The sequence below is a fragment of the Chamaea fasciata genome, unplaced genomic scaffold (assembly GCF_029207755.1).
Source record: "Chamaea fasciata isolate MVZ Bird 193981 ecotype frontalis unplaced genomic scaffold, bChaFas1.0.hap1 SCAF_15, whole genome shotgun sequence".
NCBI lineage: Eukaryota > Metazoa > Chordata > Aves > Passeriformes > Sylviidae > Chamaea > Chamaea fasciata.
In genome coordinates this window covers 13,309,978-13,334,267 of record NW_027094100.1, presented here as the reverse complement: position 1 = coordinate 13,334,267, position 24,290 = coordinate 13,309,978, and the positions used below count along the sequence as shown (strand labels likewise).

The 24,290-nt window shown below is 42.6% G+C and overlaps 1 long non-coding RNA gene across 1 annotated transcript; it reads right to left on the bottom strand.

Annotated features, from left to right (window-relative positions):
• Positions 1-119: 119 nt before the first annotated feature.
• LOC136297345 (uncharacterized) lies at positions 120-3,794 on the bottom strand. Its single transcript, XR_010723140.1, has 3 exons — positions 3,431-3,794; positions 2,330-2,415; positions 120-2,187 (listed from the first exon to the last, which is right to left on the bottom strand). It is a non-coding gene; the product is annotated as an uncharacterized lncRNA (long non-coding RNA).
• Positions 3,795-24,290: the final 20,496 nt, after the last annotated feature.

Sequence of the window (24,290 nt, the reverse complement as noted above, 5' to 3'; positions counted from 1 at the left end):
AGAGAAGTTGTGGCTGCCGCTGGATCCCTGGAAGTGTCCTAGGTCAGGCTGGACAGGGCTTGGAGCCACCTGGCACAGTGCAAGGGGCAGGGAGTGGAATGAGATGATCTTTAACGTCTCTTCCAACTCAAATTACTCAATGATTCTATGAATGTGGAGCTGCATTATAATCATTGAGAGCAGCACTAATAGATGGTAAGAATAACTCTCAGCTATTCCGATAAAGGGTGCAATAATAAGGGATTAAGGGCTGAATTAAAACCCATAAAATATGACAAAAGGAGCTGCCGAGCTGTGCTTTCCAGATAACAGCTCTTTGTCCGTACCCGTTTTAAAAGGTTAATTTGAAATGTTTGATTTCTGCAGCAATGTGGCAGCACCATTATCTGTGCAGTGCTGCGGTTTGACTCCTAAAACTAGGAAATACTTGGTAAGCACCAAAGTAAATTAGCCACTTCTCACTTAACCACTGCTCAGCCCACAGTTTACAGAATATTTAGACTCAGTGTAATCACTTGAGGGAAACATTGCTGATGTTGTTCCCTCCGAGAAATGCCATTGAGGAGCTTAATGCTAAAAACAGTTAAATGAGTCTTGTGCCTGCATTTTATTCCAAATCACGGGTCGAGGGAGAATTTAACAAGGAGAGAAATCCAGGGGAGCAGCTTGAAGTGTGGAACACAAACAGGGCCCTGATTCAAAGCCCATTAGTGTGAAGGAAGTCTCTTCAGGGACTCTAATGGCTTTTAAATGAGGTTTGTATTGATTTTGCACTGAATGTAGGGAAAGTGTTCCTCCCAGAGTCCAAGGGGAAACAGGCTGAACCTTTTCCTTGCAAAAGGCCACTTTAGGGAAAACAAATCACCTTTCCCACCTAATGGAGGATCCTGTGATAAAAGTTTTAGGGCAAATTCAGATTAATTCCTTGGAAACTTTGAAACTGCTAAAGAGCCAAGCAGGTGTTTACCAGAGAATCCAGTTCCATGAGCAATTCAGTGGGAATATTTTCTGGAAACCTGATAAAACCTGATTCTCCTTTAGTTGCATAGCTGAGGTTTATTTCATGCCCTATCCTTTCACAACCCCCTCTCCTGTGTGAATAGAAATAATAATGTTTGGTTTGTAGGTGGTATTTATAAGGCATTTGAGCTTCATTTAAACAGCAGCTCTAATCCAAAGGGTTCATTAGTTTAGTGCAGATCTCTTTTTTTCTCTGTTTATTCACAAGGATGCATGTGAAAAAAAGAAATAAAAAGAAAAGAGAGAAAAAAAAAAAAAAAGGCTGCCTGAGTTTTGCAAGTAACTTATTATATCGAGGGCCATAAACATAAATTGTGTGTCTGAATGTGGATGTGGAAATACATAAACCTTTCACCTCCTGTTTGTGTTAACAGAGCTTTTCTGCTGGATTGCCATTTACAGCAATGTAACCACTGAGCCTGAAGATTCATCTCTCTGAAACTGGATAATTCTCAACTTTTTTTTTTTTTTTTGTTCTGTAGAAAAATGATCAGTGGGCAATTCATGAACAACAGCAATAACCTTTGCTGAGTATTTATTGGGAGTTGCTTGCATTTTTAAGTCAAAAGAGCAACTCCATACTTACGTAATGGCCCAAGAGGACCATCCTTTAGTGGTTAGAAACAGCTCTCTCCTAGCTGAATATTCAAAATATATCATCCCTGTGAATGCACACTCTAACCCTGCTGGAGGAAACGCTAGCAGGTATAAAGCCACATTTCTTCCTTCGTTGTTTTGGTGCAGCGCTTTGGGGAAGATTTATTCCTTCCCTGGGGAGCAGGGGATGCCTTCAGAAGCTGTAAACACTTGACAAACAACGTGGGGAAGCTGCTCCTCTTCTAAAGCATCTGGGAGAAGGGTTCTGTGATTAAGATGCAGATCTGATGTGCAGTGAAATCTGTTCTCTGTCACATTTGCAGCTTGTAAGGTTGACGCCGCTGTCACTGAAAGCTTAATAACACTTGATGCACGGTGACATGTTTATGTGTTGGTTAGAAGGGTCCTGAGGAGCCCATAAAATCCCATCCAAACAACCTGAAGAATGTGCTTTCTCACATCAGTTCTTAGAAGAATTTGTTCTGTACACAAATGCGCACAGTTTTGTCATGTTTGAAGCCTTCCTCCAGATGTTTTGTGTTTTCTTCCCCTTTTAATTCAGGACACCTGCTGGGAAAACATCTTTCTTTTTGCAGCAGTAAGAAAAGCAGGCAAAGGATTACATATGTGTGATACTTTCAGGCGACAGGGTGATAGAATTTGCCAGAGAAAGTTCCTGCCATGTGGGTAATTCATTGCATTAGTTACCTACCATCACTCTGGTTTGGCTGTTTCTCTTCTTGGTTTGGACTGTTTTCTCTTCTTTTTCTTCTTGGAACTGTTTAAACCTGTTCTGGACTGAAAAACCCAGACAACACCCAGAGGTCACACCTGCAGCCCACTGGGGCCCAGGACAGAATTTTCCAGCACTGGAGGGACTGATAAGAGACTGGGAGAGTTGAGCTCTGCCCACAGCAAGGACTTTCTCAATTTTGCCATCTCTCTTCAGAACGTCGAGAGGTTTTATTGTTTCATATTATTCATTGGTTTTGGGCTTGTGGGCACTTTGCATGTTGAATAAACAGGTTTTTCCCACTTTTCTCCAAGGAAATTTTTTCCCAGACCAGCTGGGGCAGGGCCCACTTGAATTTGCTCTCTAGGGGGATCCCGTTCAGTTTTCCTCCTAAATTAGCCCTAAACCAGGACAGGGAAGGAGAGCTGCCTTTCCTTCTCGGGGTGGTTTTGTGAGCCCACACACCACAGACACCTCCTGAGGGCCCCGTGGAGCTGCCTGGGGTGTTCCCACCTGGAAATGGGGCACAGCACCTGCCCTGGGAGCAGAGGAAGGCTCCCAGAGACCTCAGCCCTCTCTGACTGTGCAAGCAGAGAGCAAATGAAACATCCCATGCCAAAGGCTCGTGAGGAACCTCTGCCTCCCTTCAGCCACAGAGTCTTGCATATTATTCCATTAATATTTCTCCAGCGGTTTGGGGCTGCAATAAACACTGGAAACTGCTGTTAGAACAGGTTCCTCCATTCTGCAGTTCTGTTCTTGCACAAATGTGCTCCTGCCTGCTGTGTTTGGAGGGAACTGTTGTAAATTGTTATGAAATCCGGAGAGAAGTGGAGCTCTCACTTTTTTCCCGTGTCTCTGTAAGTGACAGAGCAGCCAAAGAGACCCAAGAAAATCTCCAACAGATGCAGGTCTTAAAATCATGCAAAAAAATAGCACACGGCAATTCTAAGCTGAACTAAGAACAGCCCAAATTTCCCCCCCCCGCCACACCCATCCCCTGCAAGGATCGCTGCAAACGATTCTCCCCCACTCCCAGCCCCACATGAGGATTGTTGGGTTGGTGGGATAGAAACTCACAGACAGCTTCACCCGTGGTGTAAAGCAGCAAAACCAACCAGGCAGGGAGGAAAGACGAGAGAAGTGTAAATAATCTGAGGGACAGCTGGGGCCCAGCCTCGGTGATGCCAAGTCCTGCTCCAGTCGACCTCGGTCAGAGCTGTGGCTCAGCTGTTCAGTAGATTCCAGCTGGTTCTCCTCTCTTGCCTGGGAGAAATTTCCTTATTTAATTCCGTTTTTCCTGGCATTTCATGACAAAGCTCTCCACTTCAGAACCACAGAACCCTCCCAGCACAGCTGGACTACAACAGCAGTGCGAGAGGAATAATGAGAGTTTTTTCAAACCAGCAGATTTGAAGGAATTCCGTTGGAATTTATGTTCTCATGTCTCATGGGTCCTTTTGGAAATTACTTCAGTTTAAGGTGAAATGAATCTTTCCTAAATATTCCTCATGAGTGGCAATACATCTCAGCTGTGATACCATGAAATGCCCTTTGAGAAACATTAACTTAAACTAGATGCTGATCTACCAGGATCTGAGTATGGGCATGAAGATTTGGAGATGGAGAGAAAATGTGGGAAGCTCATTATTCAGATCCTTCAGTCATGTGAATCTGAAAATTAATTATAAAATTTGATTTTTGATTAACCAAGAAGAGCAAACTGTTTTAACATATGGTGCCAGATGTTATTGGAGGAAAAAAAAAAAAAAAGAGAGAGAATTGAACTAAAGCTTCTGTTATTTCTCCAAATATGTTATTCTTTTCTCCTGAACACTTAATAAATTTGGACAAAAATTTTTTTAAATAATTATTTTTAAAAAACATATTTTGAAGAGACTCCCAGTCCAAGATAAAACTGTCAATCTTCTCTGGGGGAGGAGGAAAATGCTCAGACCTGGATTTCTGAACTACATGGTTGCACAGCTGGAAATGACAACGTGCAGGACAGAAGTGACTTCTTTTCACTTCGATTCTTGGAGTGAGTCCAAAAAACATTTGCTCAAAGCTAAAACTCCTGTCTCGATCCTTTTTCTTCCCCCAGCAAATTTGATGACAGCAAATTTTGATTTGAAGCAAGGAAACTTTCCCAGGAGAGAGTTTTATTTTACCTTCCTTAGTGAATAATAACCAATGTTCACCTTAAAGGCAAAGACTGATTCTGCAATGAGTTTTGTTCTGTTTGTATGAATTTCCCGTGGGTTCACTGTCTGCTGTTTCTCTGCCCATTGGCAGAGCAATTTGGTCCAGCTGCCCTGGTGCAATTCCCAAAAGGAAGCAGCAAGGAGAGAGAGAAATGATGTAGAAAAACTTGAAGCCAGACTGAGAAACAAAAGAGTAACAAGGGCATTCAGCTGTTTCTGAACGAGGGGGTTCAGCATGGACATGACACAGATTTTTGGTTCCCAGGTAACCCAGCTGAGCGATATTCAAAGGTCTTTTTGACCCAGGGAAATTCTTTCAGGTGTTAAGAAAACTCCTCTGTTCTGGTGGAAGATTCACATCAGATGGAGGTTGGGATTGCTGTCACATCAGATTGTCTCGTGGTGGTGATGGCTGTATCTGCTGCCCAGCTGGACACGCCACCGAGCTCCTCCTGAGACAAAAAGAAGATCCTAAAGGAACTGAACGTGTTATCCTGCCAACAGCATCCCATAATTTCCCATTGGGATGTGCCTCCTCTGGAAATCCCTCAAGTTTCTGTTGCTATAATGACTGCGCAACCTCACAAGGGAAGCTGAAAACTTCTAAGCAGGATTTCTGGAAGTCCACCCCACTTTGCACAACCCTTCATCTTCATTCTGGGATTTCTTGGAAAGGAACTATGTATAAGTTATTCAGAGATTAAAATGGCATCCTGCTCCCTTCCATTTATTTTGGGCAAATTAAAGTCCTAACCTCAGCAAAGATCAAACCAGTGAGTGCCATTTTCCAAGAGAGAGATGCTGGGAATCCAGAAAAATGTGCAGCTTGCACACACAAACTCACATTGCTTCATTCCCAGAGTGGCCGGCCATGACTAGAAACCAGTGCTCAATAATTGTAATTTCACACAGCGTTTGCACAAGAGAATTTGACAATTCCATCTCACAACTTTTCCCCTGTATTGTTTGGATAATTACATTGTCAAAAATTACTTATCATGCATTTAGCACTTAATACCCATTTATTATGAGTTCATGTAACTGCTATTTAAAGAATAATACATGCTCACTCCTTTCTACGCCATTTGATGCCACTTTGATTCTGTAATTGCCGGTTTCCTAGGATATTATGCCACAAAACCTGAAGAAATAATTGGTTGTTTCATTCCAGACAATACGTTCTGGAGTTGCACAGAGTTTTTAACTGGCAGATTTGTAACAGTGCAAGGGAGACATGAAGGGAGTGAATGCCAACCGTGGAATGGGATTGCACCAGGCAGCTCCAGGAGCTGCTGCTCCCATTGTTCAAAGGAAAATTACTCCTTATGCAAATGCTGGGGGTTTTATGCCTTTGGGGAATGCTCTCTGCAAGACTTTGGCAGCACGGGGTGGAACGAGTCCCGAGCGAGATGTGAAAATGAGGTGACTAAAAAACCCCCAGCTCTTTCAGGGCTCAGCTATAATTATTTCTTGTTTGCAGAGCACACGCTGAAATCTGCAGGAATAACTGCTGGGTTTGTGGGGGATTGTTTTTGTAAGTGCGTGAAAGCAAAATGAAGGAGTATCTTGCAAGTATATTTAAAAAGCACTATTTTAGCTGAACTTTTGTCGCTTGTTAACTCTGTTATCAAGTGGTGGCAAAATACTATATTCTTGTTCTTTTTCAGCATCTTCACAATCTACATTTATTTTATGGCAAATCCTGTTGTTTGACTAGAAAGTGTCGCTACTTTTATCTGGTTTTGAGTTGTTTATAAACTTGTAGTTGAAGTTACTGTCGCTTTCCCTGGTGATATCACAAGATTGTTGCACAGAGTTTTCACAGACTGTAAATAACTGGGCTGAAATTTGTCACAACTTCCAGATCGGTAAAGTGGGTAAGCGAGTAGATAAAAATTATGATTGTGGCCATTTTTGTTTTGGAAGAAAACGCCCATGGCAGGAACTGTCACCCTCTGAGCAGCTTTATATGCTTGGCTTCTTTAGGAAAGCATCAAAATTAGGAGGTGGAGCAGACATTGCTCCATGTTTTAACTTATTAATGAATTCTCAGGGTGGCCTGAGCAGAGACTGACTCATCATCAAATCCATTCTCTGATGACAGCCAGACAAACCAAAACAAGTCATGTAGGTTATAATTCAAGTTTTAGAACACACTGTTGAGCTTTATGGTCTTCTAATTAAACACAGCAGGGCTACCACCATTATCTTAATTAAAAGAAACTTTCTCACTGTATTCAACAGAAAGTAAATGACACCAGCAGATAAAGCAGAGGCTCTGTAATGTGAGTTGCAGCGTTCTCAGGACCTGCCAACAAAGTTTGTTGCTTTTAGAACCTAAATTGTGTATCTCAGGAGCCTCTGGGAGAGATCAAACCTAAAAAATGAAATAAATTCCAGCCTTCACCAGCAAAGCCCAGCCCAACATTTTGCTTCCTTTCAGTGCCTCCGGTTCCAGAGCAAGGAAAGTTTGGCTATACCTGAGGAATGTGTTTAAGTGCAGGATTAATGCTCACAGCCATGCATGATGTGTACAGCAATCACCAAGAGCTGCTCACAATTAATATCAAGCCTTTAGCTCAGCTTTTGGGTGCTAGAAATGCTGTAAGTGTGGCTCCCCACCCCAAAAAGGAGCGTGGCAGGTGCACCAGCTGCAGAATTTGGATTTGGATGTTTCAGACCCATTTCCAAGTGTCTGTTTGTGGGTTATTTTGACATCACAACTAAACTTACAATAAAGCAAATCAAATCTAAAGCTCTGTCTGCATCCCATGGCGATGCTCTGCTGCTTATAACCCAGCCAAAACAAATTCCCCCTCCTGCAGCCTGCATTCAGCAGCTTGCCTTTATGAAATGCTGATGCCAAAGATCTCTTTATCAGTTGTGTGATGCTTCAGATTGCAGGTGTGAGCTGGAACATCAGCAGAGACAGTTTCTACAAGCAGCATTTCCTTTTTTTTTAAAAGATGTGGCAGATTTCTAAAAGATTCAAGTTCAGTTGTGTTTACCTTCTTTGACACACATGCACAAAGAAGGTGCTTCCAGAAAACAAATAAGAATTAAAGGTGGTAGAGAGAGATAAGCAAGGTTGGTGCTTACTGAAAACACCTCAGCTGAGCCTGCAGGATTCTCCAGGTTCAGTCTGATAAAATACATGAAACATTTCCTTTTCAAGAACTCCTGCCTTAAATGCAAGAAGGGACCCTGTAGATTAAAAAATAAATTCCTGGCTAATTCTTTAATCCAAGTGCATCAATTATAAACGTGAGGCAGAAGGAGAGACTGAGCCTGCTGAAGGCAAAGAACAATCTGAAGTGTTGCTCTACATTGACAGTGTTTATTTTTGTTTAATACAGAAGAATAATCAACTTGTGCCAATTTCTTCCTTGTTGGGTTGAGGGGGCTCCTTTCAGAATTTGATTTTCCAGCTGCTTTTGCTCCTTCTGGAGTGAAATTAGAAGTGGATCAGACACACCAGGAGTTTTCTGTGCCTACGTTTGGGGTTGTTTCTGTCACCTTTGGGGTCTCAGAGCAGGCAGCCCTGTCCAGTTCCTCGTGCAAATGCCTGCAGATCTCCAGCTGTTGTTCTCAGCTGCTCAGGACATGCCAGCCTGTGTTGTGCCCCATCCCTTCTGCAGCTGCAAACTCAGAAAATTGGGAATCTTCATCCAGCCTTGGACATGCAACTCCTCAGCTGCAGCTTTTCCATGGCTCATCCAAACCAGGCCGCGCTGCCCAAAACCCATTTCAGAAACAAAAACGGAGAGAAAAGCCATCCCTGCCAGTGCCACTGAGAGGAATTTTGAGGTCCAAGTGTTCCCAAAAAAGCTCTGTCCTTGGGGAAATGTTCCAGAACCACGCCCAGCACTGAGAACTGATGTAGAACAGGGGTGAGCACCCAGCAGTTCTGCTTTGTGTGAGTTGTGAATGAGTGTGGGAGTGCACCAGGCTGCCACCCGCCAACATTCTGGGAGAAGGCTCCAGCGTGGAATTGTGCTTTGGCTCTGCTCCCCAAAGGCAGAGCTGCTGCCAGCACAGGACAGGGCTGCAGCACAGCTCTGCAGGCACAGAGAGTGGTAAATCCTTCTTAAAACCAATATTTTAAAGGATTTTGCTATGGGCATTAAGCACTTTCACAGTGTTGTAATGTCCCTCCACTTCTCTGGAGTGCCCATCATTAATGACATGTAATTATTAACTGTATAAGAGTTTTCTTACTAACAGGGGAAAGGGTGGTGTTCAAAACATGTTCAGTTTGGCCAGGTGACATTCCCACCCCGTTTTTTATTTAATTTCAAGGCAGTAATACTGAATATTCTCACAGGGTTTTATTCCTATCACTGGAATGATGTTGATGAATGTGGTGTGATCGTGATGCTGTAACAGGTTTTATAGCACGTGATCCTTTTATATTGCCACTGTGCATCTTGATGTCCTGGGTTTTTATGCCACAAAGATAAATACCAAAAATGCTGGGGAGGATTGGGATCTTTTGATTTTGTATTTTGTATTTTATTTTCAAAGTTCTCCATAAGGAATCAGCATCTTTAAAACAAAATATTTGGTAGATGTCCTGTCTGGGTTTCAGCAGATCTCCTTTCTTCCTTACTCGGTCCAGAGTTTTCCTCCAGAGGTGGTAAAACTTAAACCATTATTTTGCAGCTGAAAGTTTCTCTCCACCTTATATGAATTTTCACTCCATGACCACCCACTGGGCAGCTGCTGTGGCATTGTTGCTGGAAACTCCTCGTGAACAAAAGTTCAGGAATGCAGTTACCTGTGAAGACTGAACACTGAGGATCCTTATTTCAATGGGAAGAAAAGGAATTTTGCTTTGATAAAAAATTATTGTGAAAGGTAGCAACTGGTGATCAAAGAACACACACAGAGACATTGGGAGCTGGGCCTGTAAAAGGGGATTATTTAAGCAGTAAAAATCAGTGGATTATCAAATATTACATTTTCAGAGCTGGTGGGAACTTCAAAATACATTCAGCAGGTGTGCAGTCACTGGTGTGGGTTTGAAAGGAAAGGCAAAAAGGACAAAATAGGGTCCTCTTTAATTCATCATATCTGGGGCAACAAAGCACATTTGTTCTTTAATAAATCTCGTATTGGAGTTGTTTCATTGAGGCTGGAGCTGCTCCTGGAGTTGAATCCCAGTGAGCACAGAGCAGCTATGGTGATTTCCAGCAGTTTCTACCAGCTCTGATCTGATTCTTCTCATAAAATTGAAGATGCTATTTTTAAATTTCATTTGTAAGGCCTGGGAGAGGTGCAAAGGGGTCAGGGAGTTGTTTGGCTTCATGACAAAGCCTCCATCTGATTTAGGAAGAGGGGCCTGATGCCACCAGTTGTATAATGAAGGCCAAATGTGATTTATTTGGTTTCTACCTGAGCAGAGTGCACTGCCTTGTCCAGGCTGGGAAGGGCTCTTCTCCAACAGCCACATCCCACAGGAAACTGGAAGATGGCAATACATTTCAAACAGCTGTTTGATGTTTGATACCTGACAAATGTGAGCACGGTTTTCTCCCTTTTACCCCCTCATCATCCCCAGTTATTGCATTTGCATTGTAGCAAGTAATTAAATAACTCATTGAAGTGATATTCATTTCTAATTGCAGGCTGTGTACTGGGTTTCTCTTAAAAAAAAAAATAAAATAAAATAAAATAAAAGCTTGTTCTTTTCAACCTCCTCTTCCTCAGGCAAAAAGAGCTAATTAATAAACTCCAACCTCTTACCATTGTGGCCCTGTGCTGTTAATTAGGAGAAATAAGAAAAGACCCCAGCACTTCCAGGGGAGAGCCGGTGGGCAAAGGGAAAGTTCTGGAAATGAAAGGGCAGCCTTTGTTTAAAGAGGGAAAACTGGGTGGCTCTGGGTGCTGCAGCTGAAAGGACCAGCAGGACTCTGCTGCCTCTGAGCACAATCAACCCGGAGGGAAATACAAACCTGGAACATGTTGGGAACTCAGGGAAGGGTCTTTCTTTGCTCATTCAGCTGTTGATTTAAGCCTTGACTTTCAATGCAGAGTCCAAAACAAGCCTGCAGCAGAGGCTGGCCTAATTTTTTCTTATTTTCTTATTATTTATTTTTATTTATTTATAATACGGGAAGGGAGGGATGGATTCCATGTGTCCTCAATCATCTTTCCCTGGGTTCCCAGTGCTGCTGAGGGCCTCCCAAAGGGCACTGCTGATTGTCTCCTGCCTTTCTAGATGGAAAAATACCCCACAGTGCCAAGGAACAGCTGACTGCTCATCCCAGTGCCGCCCAGCCTGGGTTTGGGCAGCCTGGAGCAGGTAAAACTGACGGGTTTGGGGGAGTGACGTGGTTGTATTCCCACTTTGTTTAGTAATGATCACTTTCATTTGATGGTCTTAGATTTCTTCTCCAATCTTGAGGGTTCTGTGATTCTCTGAATGCCACCTTTTGTTGACACTGCTGTGCAAAGGTGCTTGAGTGCAACTTGAAGCCAAAAACGTGGAGGCTCAAACTTCTGGACTTTGAGCCTTTAAGGTGAGCAGGGAGGATCTTCAAACCCTTATGGAGGAAAAATATGATGTCGTCTGCTTTTTTTTTTTTTTTTAGAAAGTCAATTAGTGTTTCAAGGCTGTAAAATCAGCCTCAAGTAATGCACAAAACTCCCACCCAACCTTAACCCTCACTACAGAAATTTCTGGGGAAGAACAGTCAGATATTTTTATGTTTGTATTCAGGATTTTTAGGGCTGTGGACCAGGTTCATCGACCTCCTGGTGCAGAGGTAGCACAGCTGAGCCTCCAAACTGGCGTTTTCACACCACAAACTGAATTTATCAGGTGGAAAAATAACTCAGCTTCTCTTCCCACAAGACCTCCCAAGTTTCTAATGCTAAGTTTTATTAGATAATGAAAGAAATTTAAATGAGAAGAGGTGGGACTGGCTTAAAAGCAGAAACTATAGCCTAGTGTCAGTAAAAATTCACTTCTCCAGGTGTGGTAAAGCTCTCTCCTTGAGGCTTTTCTCTCTTAGACATCCCCTGATCTCTCAGCATCACTTTTTGCTCGTGGTGACTCATTTGGGAGGTATTTTTGTACCCTGGCATTTGCATTTTCTGTCACCGGCTCCTTTATGCGTTCTGATCTTTTCTGCTCAGCAAACACGTCCAATCCTATTCACCCTGCAATGAGGAGAGACACAGTTTACAAAATATCTGTACGGCAGCTGCCATTAAAAGGCTTTTTGCAAGCCGGGGATTCAGCCCTGGTTTAAACCCAGAATAAAGCAGCCACCTCAAGAACTCAGTCCCACCACGCAGTGGATTGAAGAGAGAATTTGGTGGAGACTCAGCCTTGCTCGGCAGTTTCTAGGAATGTTTACCACAGAATCCTTAAAGAAAAAGACCTCCAAGATCATTGGCCTTTATATCACTGGGAAACTGGCATCGTGGAGCAAAGTTCGATTTCAGTTAATCCCAGATTCAAACCAGTGCTTTAAATTAGATTTCAATTCCGACAACGTAAACATGGATTCAAACAATTAATAAAAGCAGAGCAATTTTAATGTAGGCACTGTCTTCTCTGAAAAGAGAATTTGGCAGTGAAAAGATTTTATTTGTCTTTTATGTGAAGCATCTGAAGCTCCTGGATTTTCAAGGTTTCCTTTGATGTCCTCTAAAAATTATTTATCACAAGGTTTGCTTCCTTTTCCCCCCTGCCCCCCTGTCTTTATCCTCCTTTCTCCTCTGCCCTTGGATATTTTATTTCCAGTCCTTGATGGATTCTGAAAATGTAGAGGAAAGAGTACAGAAATGCAAATAATTGGAGAAGTGTCAAGGTTGATAAAATATATTAAAGAGAAGCCAGATATTTTGAGTGTCTCTAGGAATATTATTTGCATTTTGTTCTTTGCAAGAAAGGCAATTTTTTTGTGTGTGTGATATTCCTATATAGACCCAGCATAGGAGAATCAACTTCTCAATTTCTTAGCTGTTTTTCCAATTAATTTAATCCCTGTTCTTCAGTTAATCCGCTGAGATTTCTTTCTAAACAATATTGATGTCTGGAAAAGTATTGGTTTCATTACTTTCTGTAATGGAATTACACACTGCCTGCCTTTTGTGCATTTAAAGTCAAGCTGTAAATTAGGCAGAAATAACACTTGACATCTGCAGAGGTGACTCAATTCTGCCAAAGCTTTTGGATCTTTAAAATGCATTTCTGTATCCATTGGCCCTTACACTTACAGTAATTTGGGAAAAAATATAATCATAAATCTCCAGTACAGGCTTGTACTTCTGCAAAATGATTCCCATTATTTTCAAGAAGTAATTCCATACTCTGGCTATCTTCAGTTCAATTCTCTCTGAATGGTTTTTCTGTCTGCACTGCAGATCCCACAGTGTCCATCAGCTTCAGGACCAAGTGGAGATTACCCAGTCCTTTATTCTTCCAAACCTTCCTCAGAGAAGCTCCTTTTGATCTTCTCTTTACAGCTTCAACCACAAATATTTCTATGATCCATAAATGTTTCTGTAAAATCCTTCAAGATTTTAGCGAGCTTTGGATGGAGCCTCCAATTTCTGGCAAGGGATCAGCATTGCCAAGCACTGGTGAGGAATTCTTTCCTTTCTGTGGCAAGAAAAACCCTCTCCTTGGCCTATGAGGAGGTGAAAATCCTCCCTTGGCCAGAAGGGATCCCTTAAAATACAGCAAAATATTAACATGGGAAACATTTACAAGAGCATGCAGTGTCAGGACAAGGGGAAATGAGTTCAGATTGAAAGAGAGCAGAATTCAATTAGATATTAGGAAAAAAAATCTTTACTGTGAGGGTGGGGACGCGCTGGAATGGCTTTTCCAGAGAAGCTGTGGCTGCCCCTGGATCCCTGGAGGTGTCCAAGGCCAGGTTGGCCAGGGCTTGGAGCAGCCTGGGATGGTGGAAGGTGTCCCTGCCCATGGCAGGGGGTTGGAATGAGATGAGCTTTGAGGTCTCTTCCAACCCAAACCATCCCATGATTCTATAATTTATAACCCATCACACAGAGCTGGGAATTTCCCATAATGACTGAATATGGCATTCGATCATATCTATTGTAGGAGGTATATATTTAATATATATTATTAACATAAATATTATATTCAGGAGTCATGCATCCATTGCTTCTTCTTAACGTACATTATTGATAAATGAACAGGAGTTCATTTATCAATATTTCAATGTACAATTGATTTTAGAACTCATAGCAGAAAGAGGAAATTCAGATTATGATCTTCAACATGTTTAATCCACTCACTCAGAGAACGCTGCTTTTTCCAGCTGTGTGTCTTGCTCGTGTATCTGTTGATTGGAGGGAATTTTTTGTGGACAGAATTTTTAACACATAAACAGAGAGGTCTTTTTTCCCTTTTAAGATATTTAGCAGGGTTTGGCTGTGATTAAAATAATAGGTCGTTAGGAACAAGAAGAGACACTTTTAATGCATATTTAAGGCATGTAATTAAACATTCAAACAAACAAACAAACAAAAAAACTAATAAACAAACCCCCCCCAAAAAAAAACAAAGAAAAAGAGCACTATCCCAGTGCATTTCCTCATTGACCTGGGTGATAAAAGACTTTAAAATGTGCCTGAGGGTAAAAATGGTGGAAATTTAGTGTTTTTCTCTCAGACTCAGCACACAGCAGTGGCACAGGAACTTCTGTTCATCAATCCCTCACAGACAGTACTGAGGCCAAATCATGCAGCAGGATTTTATTTACTCCAAACTCCACAAAATGAAACAATTCATTTCCCTTATAAAAGAGGATCCCAGATATTAGGAAAGCCAGAATGTTTGAAATCACGGCGTTCAAGGAACATAAAGCTCTTCATTTTCAGCCAAAAGGACACAGATTGTTCCGTGTAGCTAATTACAATTTATTAATTTTCTTAATGTTTTTCATTGCTGTTTTCCATTAATGAGGGATAGACTGTACTGCCTTTGAAATAGAATTATAAGAATTTGTATTCCTCACGCATTTCTACAAATCCCAACCTCGACAGCAAAGGCGTTGTATTTCTTATGAAATAACAGCACTTTGGCTTTTTAGAAAATAACAATTATGTTATCTTCAGAACTGAATCCATTAATCCATTTCTTTTTCTCTCCTCTATTTAAGACTCTGCTGGTTTATTTCTAAATATTTTTGGGAGGTTAATCTGTTGCAAAATGTGAAGGTGACAGACTCGGGGTGGAAAATCCTCCCTGCTGCATGAGAAAAGATTTAAAAAAAAAAAAAAAAGGAATAAGAAATGAAGTTCTAAGAAGCTCTCCAGCTGTTGAGAGCAGCAGAGCCTTGACAAATACACCAAACAGGATTTCTTATTTCAGCAAGGGATTGAAAGATTATCATGGAGCCAATGAGGGACCCCCTTTTACACCCTAAAGGGGCAAAAAATGAGTAGCTCATACACCTCTGCCTTTGAAAGAAGAGGGGAAAAGTCCCTTTGGAGCCACCCTACAGCTGTAGGTTTTACTGATTCAATCCATTGATTTTTCTCAGCTTTTGGGATTAGACACGGAGCAGGGAGAGGAATCCAAGCAACAAAATCTGCAAAAACTGGGGAGTGGTCTTTGAAACAGGAATAAAGGGAGAGTTTTCTCCCAGAATTTTGGGATGTCACAAAGAACTCAACATTTTCAGCCCCGCACAGAGCACTGGGGGGTGAATACTCATTTGTAAGGGGAGGATATTTATATTGCGCTGTGCCTCCAATTTTTTATTTGAAACATCTTCGGTAGTTTTATGTTCTCCAGTAACAGTTAAAAGTCTGACTGTGACTTATTATTGATTTGCACTTCCCCAGATGAACCAGGCCATGGAGAGCTTGGGGAGGATGGCAAAGAAAAGCTGCCAGTGGATAAATGAGGAAGTTTTGCAATATTCCCGACCCTCCCCTCTTCAGGGCACTGAAGAGTTTCACAGGGAGTCTTTCCCAGCTTCTTTCACCCAGAAATTGATCCCTAATGGAGAGGTCACAGTGGCAAATCACAGTGATAGAGAAAACATTGAGAGAAATCATCTAGATCTTAGCAGGGGCATGTGAGTCAGGGGCGGGATTGAAAGACTTTTTGCAGATTGGGAGAGAGGGAAAAAAAAAAGGAATAGAAATTTGTCTTTTGGTAACTGTGCCATTGCAAGATTATTTAAATGTAATGTAAGAATGTTAATTAATAATATAAATAAGCATTGATTAATATTTGAAAACCTGTACTTGACATGCAATTAACACAAATTGCACAGGCAATTATATGGGGAGTCAAATTATTTAGCAATTTTAAAGCTATTTATCTTCTATGCTAGACTTCTCTCTGAATAATTAAGCCAAATTATGGTAGACTGTTTCATTTATATTAACTTAATATTTGCTTGCCAATATAGTAACAATTACAGTCAAGGTACCTCCAGTCCCAAGTGAGTCAGGCCTAATGCTAAAATGGAATTCCATAGCTCCAGGTTTTGGGGAGCTCAGCACATCTTGAGTGCAGCTCGGGTAAAATCACACCAGCACCGAGTTCTGGAATGAGAATTTATTCACCCCCTGAGTTCTGGGCTCTTTGCTTTTATGGTGGCACATCTATTTTTACTGCTTTTTCTGTCTGTTCCATTATTTTTCCTCACTCTGGCTCTGATCCTTGCTCAGGATTTCAATCCTGGTTTGCACATCAGCTCCTGTGTGTGCTGAGAGCCAAGAGGCTGCTCCTGCATCTGGGGCCTCACCTGCAGCTCAGGGGCCATAAATCAAAGTCCCAGGTTGTGAAATCCAGCGTGGGCAGACACCTCTGCCAACCCTTGCCCGCAGCGTCTGCAAATCCACAGCCTTCCCTTCTGCCTGTGTGGGACCTGTACAAGATATGTGTGAAGCGACATCCGTGCTGAAACTGGGACCTACTGGTCTGGAGACACTGGAACCAGGAGCTGCTGGTCTGGAGACACTGGAACCAGGATCTTCTGGGTCTGGAGACGCTGGAACTAGGACCTGTGTGGTCTAGAAACACTGCAACCAAGATCTGCTGGGTCTGAAGACATTGGAACCAAGATCTTCTCAGTCTGGTGACATTGAAACCAGGACCTCCTGGATCTGGAGACACTGGAACTAGGATCTGTTGGGTCTGGAGACATTGGAAGTAGGACCTCCTGTGTCTGGAGACACTGGAACCAAGACCTGCTGGGTCTGGAGACGCTGGAACCAGGACCTACTGGGGCTGGAGACACTGGGACAGCTCAGGACAGTGCCACAGCCTCTGGCTCCCAGAGCCCTGAGCTCGACCTGACCCTGCCTCAGTGTTGTACATTGAACAGACTCTTCCACATTGCAGATTCCCCAGCCATAACCCTTGGAGTTTTATGTCCCCAGCTCACCATGCTTGGACAGGAGCTGCAGTGCCAGCTCTGCTGTCCTTGGGGCTCAGGGAACCTCGTGGCTTCAGTTCAGGATGGTTTTTCTGTGGGGTTACTCCATCAGCGCTCAAGAATGAAGTTCGGTACTTTCTAGATAAGAAAGTTTGCTTCAGGGATGTTGCTCTTTAATATTATTAGTAATATTTGATATTAATCATAAAGGTAGCACAGGGAAAAGCAGCTAAAGCAGAGCTGCTGGATTACAGACCTTTTTCTTTGCACTCTCTGAAACTCTTTTGTTACTCAGTGATTCTCACTAAACTTCTTACACATCTAAAGCTCCAGGCAAACATAATTAAAGGAATTATCTCATATCACAAAAGGTTTAAGTTCCCACTGAAATTTCGAGGCAATTTAGCTGTATGCTTTTTTTCAAAACATTTCTAACACGAATCACTGAAGGAACATCAATGCCTGTCTCCTTTTAAGAACAGGGTAGAAGAATTTCTGTTAGAGGTGGGGAAGAGATGCTTGGGATTTGCTTCAGTAAGCAGGTTGCAGGCTGCTTTTTGGACCTCATGCTCTGCTCTGTGGATTTCGGAAAGCTTTGGTTATTCAAAAAGGTTTCACAGAAGATGATCAGGAAGAGTACGCATGGATTGTGCACAGCACTTTGTGTTTGAGATGTTTCTAGAGGAGACCATGCCTCCATGGGAAGGGTCTGATGTTTAACAGTCTCCAGTGTGAATTAGATGATCTTTGCCAGCCTGGTTCTCCCGTGACTCCGGAATTCTGTGTGTATTTGTTTCCAGTGAAAGCTACTTCTGTCACTTTTGTCTGGAAGGTTTTCTTTCGTGTGTGTCATTAACAGGGCTTCCTCTGAGTTTTAAATCACCCCTAACATTTATCAGCTTCCTCATTAGAAGTGTGCAGTGGTTTTTGCTGCAGAGGAAAACTTTGTCATACTTTCATTCTGATAAAATTGTAGTGTTAATTTCAGTTTCTCTGAGGGTTGTTCTGCAAAATCCCCATGTCCAGACACTGACCTCTAAGACACTTACTCATCAAAACTTTCCACTGTAAACTGTCCTTCAGGTCACATCCTTCTCCCTCCTGAAAGCAAAGCAATAGTCATTACACAATTTGGGAATATTGTACTAAACCACTTGTGGGAATATTGTACTAAACCAATCTTCCTTCTGGTTCCGTTGCCTCCATCCTCCTTCCCTGGAATTACACCATGGAATAAGTGGGAGTGTGAAAAAGGCCGCACATCCAGCATCAGCTTCATCATTTTTGAAGTAACACTTAAGTCCCATAAAACATTTCTGATTTGCAGCTTTTCCTGCACTTCTCCAGGCTTATTTTCACTGCTGCAGCGTCCGAGGTGGGAAGGGTGGCTCACAGAGCAGCCAGGGAACAGCACCAGGGACCAAATCCAGCCTTGGCTTTTCCAGCCCAGTGGTTTGGCTTGAGAAGGGCAATGTGAAGGGATGTACCCTCACACAAAACACACCACGGAAAGCTGCCGAGGGTTTGGATTTATTAGAAATCTCTAGTGGGGACCATTCTCTGATATTTTTTTGCTTTAGCTCAAGAAACATTTGAGTGAGCCTAGATCCACGTTTAGGCTTCACTTCCAGGGAACCTACGTTCATCTTTGGGCCATTTTATGAGTCACTGAATGTTGTCTGCCCTTTTGTTTTGCAGCCCAAGGATTTTTTTGCCTATTTCTTCTGCAGGCCAGCTGCTATATTTGCAGCGCCACCAGACAAAAACAGCCAAATTAGAATTTGGACCCCAAATCGAAGCAAAGGAAGTCTCAGCTTCAATCCCCCCATCCCTGAAGTGGGAAAAGCATGAACTGCTTTTAGCCAGAGCCTCTCTGCTTGCACACCGCCGCTCTTTGCCCACCTCAGCGGCAGCGATGTCAAAGCAGATTTCTCACAGCTCTGGGTGAGCAGAACTCAGCTGTTCCCTCACCCTGCGCTGCTCCAGGATGAGGAGCCTTCCCTGGGTGACCAAGGGCACCTTCACAGCAAAGTCAGGCCAGGCTGTCACCCCGCAGCCAAGTGCAGAGTGACACCCCATCCCCAACCTCTGCTCATTTAAGAGCAAAACACTGCAAAATACTGAAAACATCCCCTCGCGTCCTGCCGGCCGCGCTCGTTTCAGACACGAGCCCAAGCTAAGTAAAGACTTGCATGAACAGCACTGAAGCTCGGCTATATTTAGGTCTCGGCATGTTAATGTTTCTATTTGTTGCACAGCCCTGAGGAATTCTTCGGAGAGAGAAGAATTTTGTGGCATTTCTGTTGCCAGGGAAACGCCTCATCATGTGTGTCCTGAAATCCGCACAACCCGCAGCTCCTCTGGCAGACGGAGAAATCCGTGCGGTGCTCAGCGAGGCAGGGACGCAACAGAGAAATCCTCCCAGGCAGGCAGGTAAACACGATGGAAGGGAGCTGTGCTTGTGTTCCTTGCCGCCTAAATTTAATGTGGTGGTTTAAGCGTCCACCAGCATAAAGAATGAATAATATGAAGCAATAAAACCCTCTCGTTCTGAAGAGAGACGGCAAGATTGAGCAAGTCCTTGCTGTGGGTCTCTCAGTCTCTTATCAGTCCCTCTGGGGCTGGAAAATGCCAAGGCCCAGGCCCCACTGGGCTGCAGTCGTGAGATCTGGGTGTTTTCTGGGATTTTCAGTCCAGAGCAGGTTTAAACAGTTCCAAGATAAAAGAGAAAACAGTCCGTGGAACTTCTCTGCCTCAGCAAACTAAAACTAACTAAAAGCTCAGGAGATCTCTGTCCCGCTGTCTGTCCATGCTGCAGACAACACAGTCCAGGAGCGGAATGTAGAGTGAGTGCAGTTTCTGCAAACCCCACACTTCTTGAACTAAAAGCCAAGCCGCGTTAACACATGACATTGTGGCATCTCTCCTGGGAATCCAGATTATCTGTATTGGCTGTGCTGGGACAGCCCTGATGTCACAGATCCACGGGGAAAGAACTTTGGATCTCCTGTGCTCCTGGGGCAACACAGTCGCCGCCCCATGCTCAACCATCCTTTGCCTAAAAACCTTGAGAGAGTTAAAATAAACCCCTAAACTGGCCAGGAGTGAGAGGAGTGAGTTGGTTTTTTTTTTTTTCTCTCCCCCTCCCCCAGAGGCTTTGCTGTATTAGAAAGCCACCACCCTGCCAAGTGACAGTCATGGGAAGTGACAACTCCTGGGAAGATTGAAGCATCTGTCTCACTTGGTCCGTGCCCCCTCGCGCCGGGGGAGAGCCGGCGTGACATGATCAGAGCAGAAGTTTGGACTGAATCTTTCACACTCTGTTAGCACAGGCAGGGATGGCTCTTGGAGGGTTGTTTTTTTATTATTGGGGAAGATTCCACATGGTCAGCTCGGGGCAGGCGGAGCGGGGAGAGGAAGATGAAGGAATTAATATTTGCATTTTTTCAAATGCTTTTCCTCGCTCCTGAGCAAATGTAGGTCAGCTGTAGGATCCCTTTCCCACAGGGCTGATAGGGAAAGGGTTTTTTTTTTTTTCTGGTGCTGCCCTTCCCTGGTTCACAGTCTGTGCAGTTTTTTCACAAAGGAACATCCAGCTGCTTTAGGCTGTGGGTGAGGGGCTCACAATGAGCTAGATTTGGACAAACTGGGATATCACTTAATTTCTTTCTGTATTTAGTTGGGTTTTCATCCTTTCTCTGCTCTCAGTTTTCTCAGATTTCAGTCTTTTGAGCAATCACAGATCACGCACACCCAAAGTCCCATGGAAACCTGTGAATTGTGGAAATGCTACTTTTTATTAATATTTTACCCTATCCATAAGTGCAAATCTTGTGGATTCCCATTAATTTTGGTGAGAGTTCTCTCTCAGGGATACAGCATCAGCACACTTCTCTCCCTGAAGGAATAGCTGCTGGACAGCAGCTGAAGTTTTTGCCTTCTGAGAACTTTTTAGAGGGAATAAAACTCATTTCCCAGATCAAAGCCTGTGGTGATGCCCAAAAGGAGCACCCATGGTGAAAGATCTTTTACGTGAATGGAAACAATTTGTGTTTCCTAAGTTTGGCTTGAGGCCTCAGCTTGAAATGCTTCTTTTCACACCCAATAATCAATTCAATACATTGGTCAGGTTTGTGTTTGAAGGCAGAGATATTTTTATAATATAGGCACAAGGATCAAGGCAAAATTATTTAGGTAGTTGGAAATTTGCAAAAGAATTTATTTAAATTTGCATCCACAGCAATGAAAGCCTGGTTCAATTTCTGATGAAACCTTTGTGCTTTATCCTTGTAAGGGAGAATAGTTGAACAGGTTTCTGCTGTTGGAGGTAATGAGAATCACCCTTTTTAAGAGGATAAGTATTTACTCATTTACATATTGTTTTGTCCCTCAGTTATCTTAAACTGAAAAGTGAGTACTCCTTAGAAGTGTTAAAAGCAGAAAAATTCAACATTTATTCATTTCTGTCTCTGCTCCTATGCCTTTACAAACACAGCCTCCACACCTAAGGAAAACTGAAAAAAAAGAGCAAACTTGAAGTGCCAGAAAGTTTCATAATGTTACTGAAGAAACATCCAACAATTAATTCACAGTTCAGGAGGGGGGGAAAGGAAGGTGTTGTGTGAGGAAACAGAGGGAACTCCCAGCATAGCACGAAGATTCAAGTCTACAAATTCACCCATTGCAGATTTTTCATACTGCCCAGCTAAAGCCATGAAGGATCATTCCAGGGTTATAGAACAGCTTAATTTGCAAGAAGGACCAAAAAGTCCTTGCTTGGGACCTCTGAGAACGCTGCCTCCGACCCACGAGGCTCTGAAAACCAGAGTTTTCCACCTGGGATTCAGAAGGAAAAGGGTTACGCTGTATCTGGGACTCACCAATGCACAGGGCTCGGGTTGCAGAGACAGGAGGCAGCTCCTAAATCACCCCCCAACCCCTTTTCTGCCAGCCACGACCACGCTGGAAGGTGAAACTTCAGAATATCAGTGCAGAGAACATCGTAGGTTGTCTTTGCTAACAGCATAATAGGGGAGCAGCACGGAAATGAGTGACAATAATTATACATTTCCTTTTTTTTTTTCTTTTTTTTTTGTCTTTCAAAGGTCAGAGTTAAAGTCAGAGCAAGAAAGTTTCACAAGGAGACAGGGAGAAGAATCACTTCTGGGGCTCGAAAAAACATTCTGTCTCTTTGTGTGTGATTTTATGTGTCTTTATGCATCTATTATAAACTACACATACAATTGGGCTAAAATAAATAATATATCTAATTTTCTGTGATTTGGGGCAGTGAAATGTTGGAGAACTCTGAACAGCAATCCTGGCTAATGTGTGGAGGGATTTTCCTTCACCTGTTCTTTCTAACGTGTGGAGGGATTTTCCATCACCTGTTCTTTCAGTGCAGGTAATACAAAGGTGAAATCATTTATTCTCAGGACTACTGGAAGTGCAGGTTGTAGGTTCCAGACGAAAAGTGGTTTAATTTCAGCATGAAAGGGGTGACAGGAGCAGTGGCAGAAAGGACAGTGTGACACGGACAAAAAGCAGCATTTTACATCTGCGTGTCTTTACGTGGAAAAAAAAATCCCTGTGAGATAAAAACCAAAACTGCTGCTGGTTTCTCTGAAAAATTTCCTCCACAAACTCCACTAAGAGCCACTTTGTGCCTGGTCTGTGGTGGGAGGACAAGGATTCTGATCCAGCTGTGGCACTTCAGGTGTCCCCACCACTGCCCTGCACGTCCCCTGCACTTTTGTCCCTCTCACCATTCATTTTTTAAGGAGTTTTGAGTTCCCACCATTGATGTCTGCCTTGCAAACCGAGCATGAACATCCCTGCAGGGCGTTGCACCGTGCTACAAACAGGAGACAGTTCGATCTTGAAAATCTCCCTGTGTCACACTAAGTAAAAATTGTTGTTCATTAATTAAACAAAAAAAAAAAAAGAGATTGAATATTTCTGTAGCTGTTCCATAGAAGGATAGAAATACATAAATACCTAACCTGACACTGTGCTTCTCTTCTTTGTGTGCTATTAACGTGACATGTAGCAATTTAACATTTAGCACAGCTTTTAATTTTAAAAATCCTGTTAAATAAACTTCTAAAGAAAATGTGATTATATGATGTGAGTTTTCAAAATTTTCTGACACCAGAGATATCAAAAAGACATTTCAACATCCAGTTTCAATTGTGGGTTGCTGTTAAAACCTATGATTTCAACAACAACAAAAAAATCCTGTGAAGAAAAGGGTTTTGGGTTATTTCAAACATACATTTTGAAAAGGGATTTTTTTTCAAGCTTCAAGTAATATTGCCGTTAGAATTTTTAATACCAGTAGTATTTCTGAATTCTGCTACTCCTCAGGATGTCATTTTCTACAGAAACCACAAAAAAAGGGTCCAGGTTTTCATCTGCATTCAGGATTTTCATTCAGACTTTCATGAAAAATTTGTAGAGATTACATCTTTACCTTGCCTGGCCCCAAATTTCTAACAAACCAAACAATATGAGGCGTTTGAACTTGGGATTTGGGTTCTGTCTTGTTAAAGATTAAAAGATTTCATAATAACTTCAAAAATCATCTTTGCTCCTTTGCCTCTTGACTCAGTTTTCCACTGAGATGTTTTGAAATTGGCTCAGTTTAGGCTTCTACTGCAAAGATAACCCTTACTTTCCTGTGTAAAGAGGGTTTCAGGATTTTTCCACTTCCAGTGCTTGACATACCTAAAACATAACATAATGTTCCAGCTTAATGGTTTTTTAGAGATGCTACACAGTCAGCTGTAGTTTTATAGTCACTACATCTAATTTCAATATCCATTTTCTGCTTTTCCACTGAGCCTTACTGTCCTCTCCTGCTGAGGGTGGATGTGGAGTGGAAGAGAAATCTCTGTTTGACCTCACTTTCCAGCTCTGCTCTCCAAAATATCACAAAGATCAGGAAATATCACAAAGCTGAGGTCCAGCACAGGCACAGCAATCAGAAATTTCCTCTGCATCCTCAGTGGCTGGCAGGTAATTCAGGTAGAAAACAGCATTTTTGTCAGACTCGTCCACAGAAGCCTTTTCAGTTTGTGCTGTGTTGAACCTCTTGGGAGGATGGATCCTGCAGGTTTCTGTCACAGAACCAGGGACCAGCTCTGACAGCTGTGCTCTGACAAGGTCACCCACCAAGAGGTGACAGCAGTCAAAAACACATCCAAGTGGGGAGAAAAATGCTCTTCAACATGTTTCTTGGCATTTATTCCTTTCAAACTGAGGAGTTTGAAGCTCTGAGATGTCTCAGTGAAAGATTTTTTTTAAAATTTTCTTAGAAGACTGAGAGTGTTGCGTGATTTGTGCACACGTGTGAGG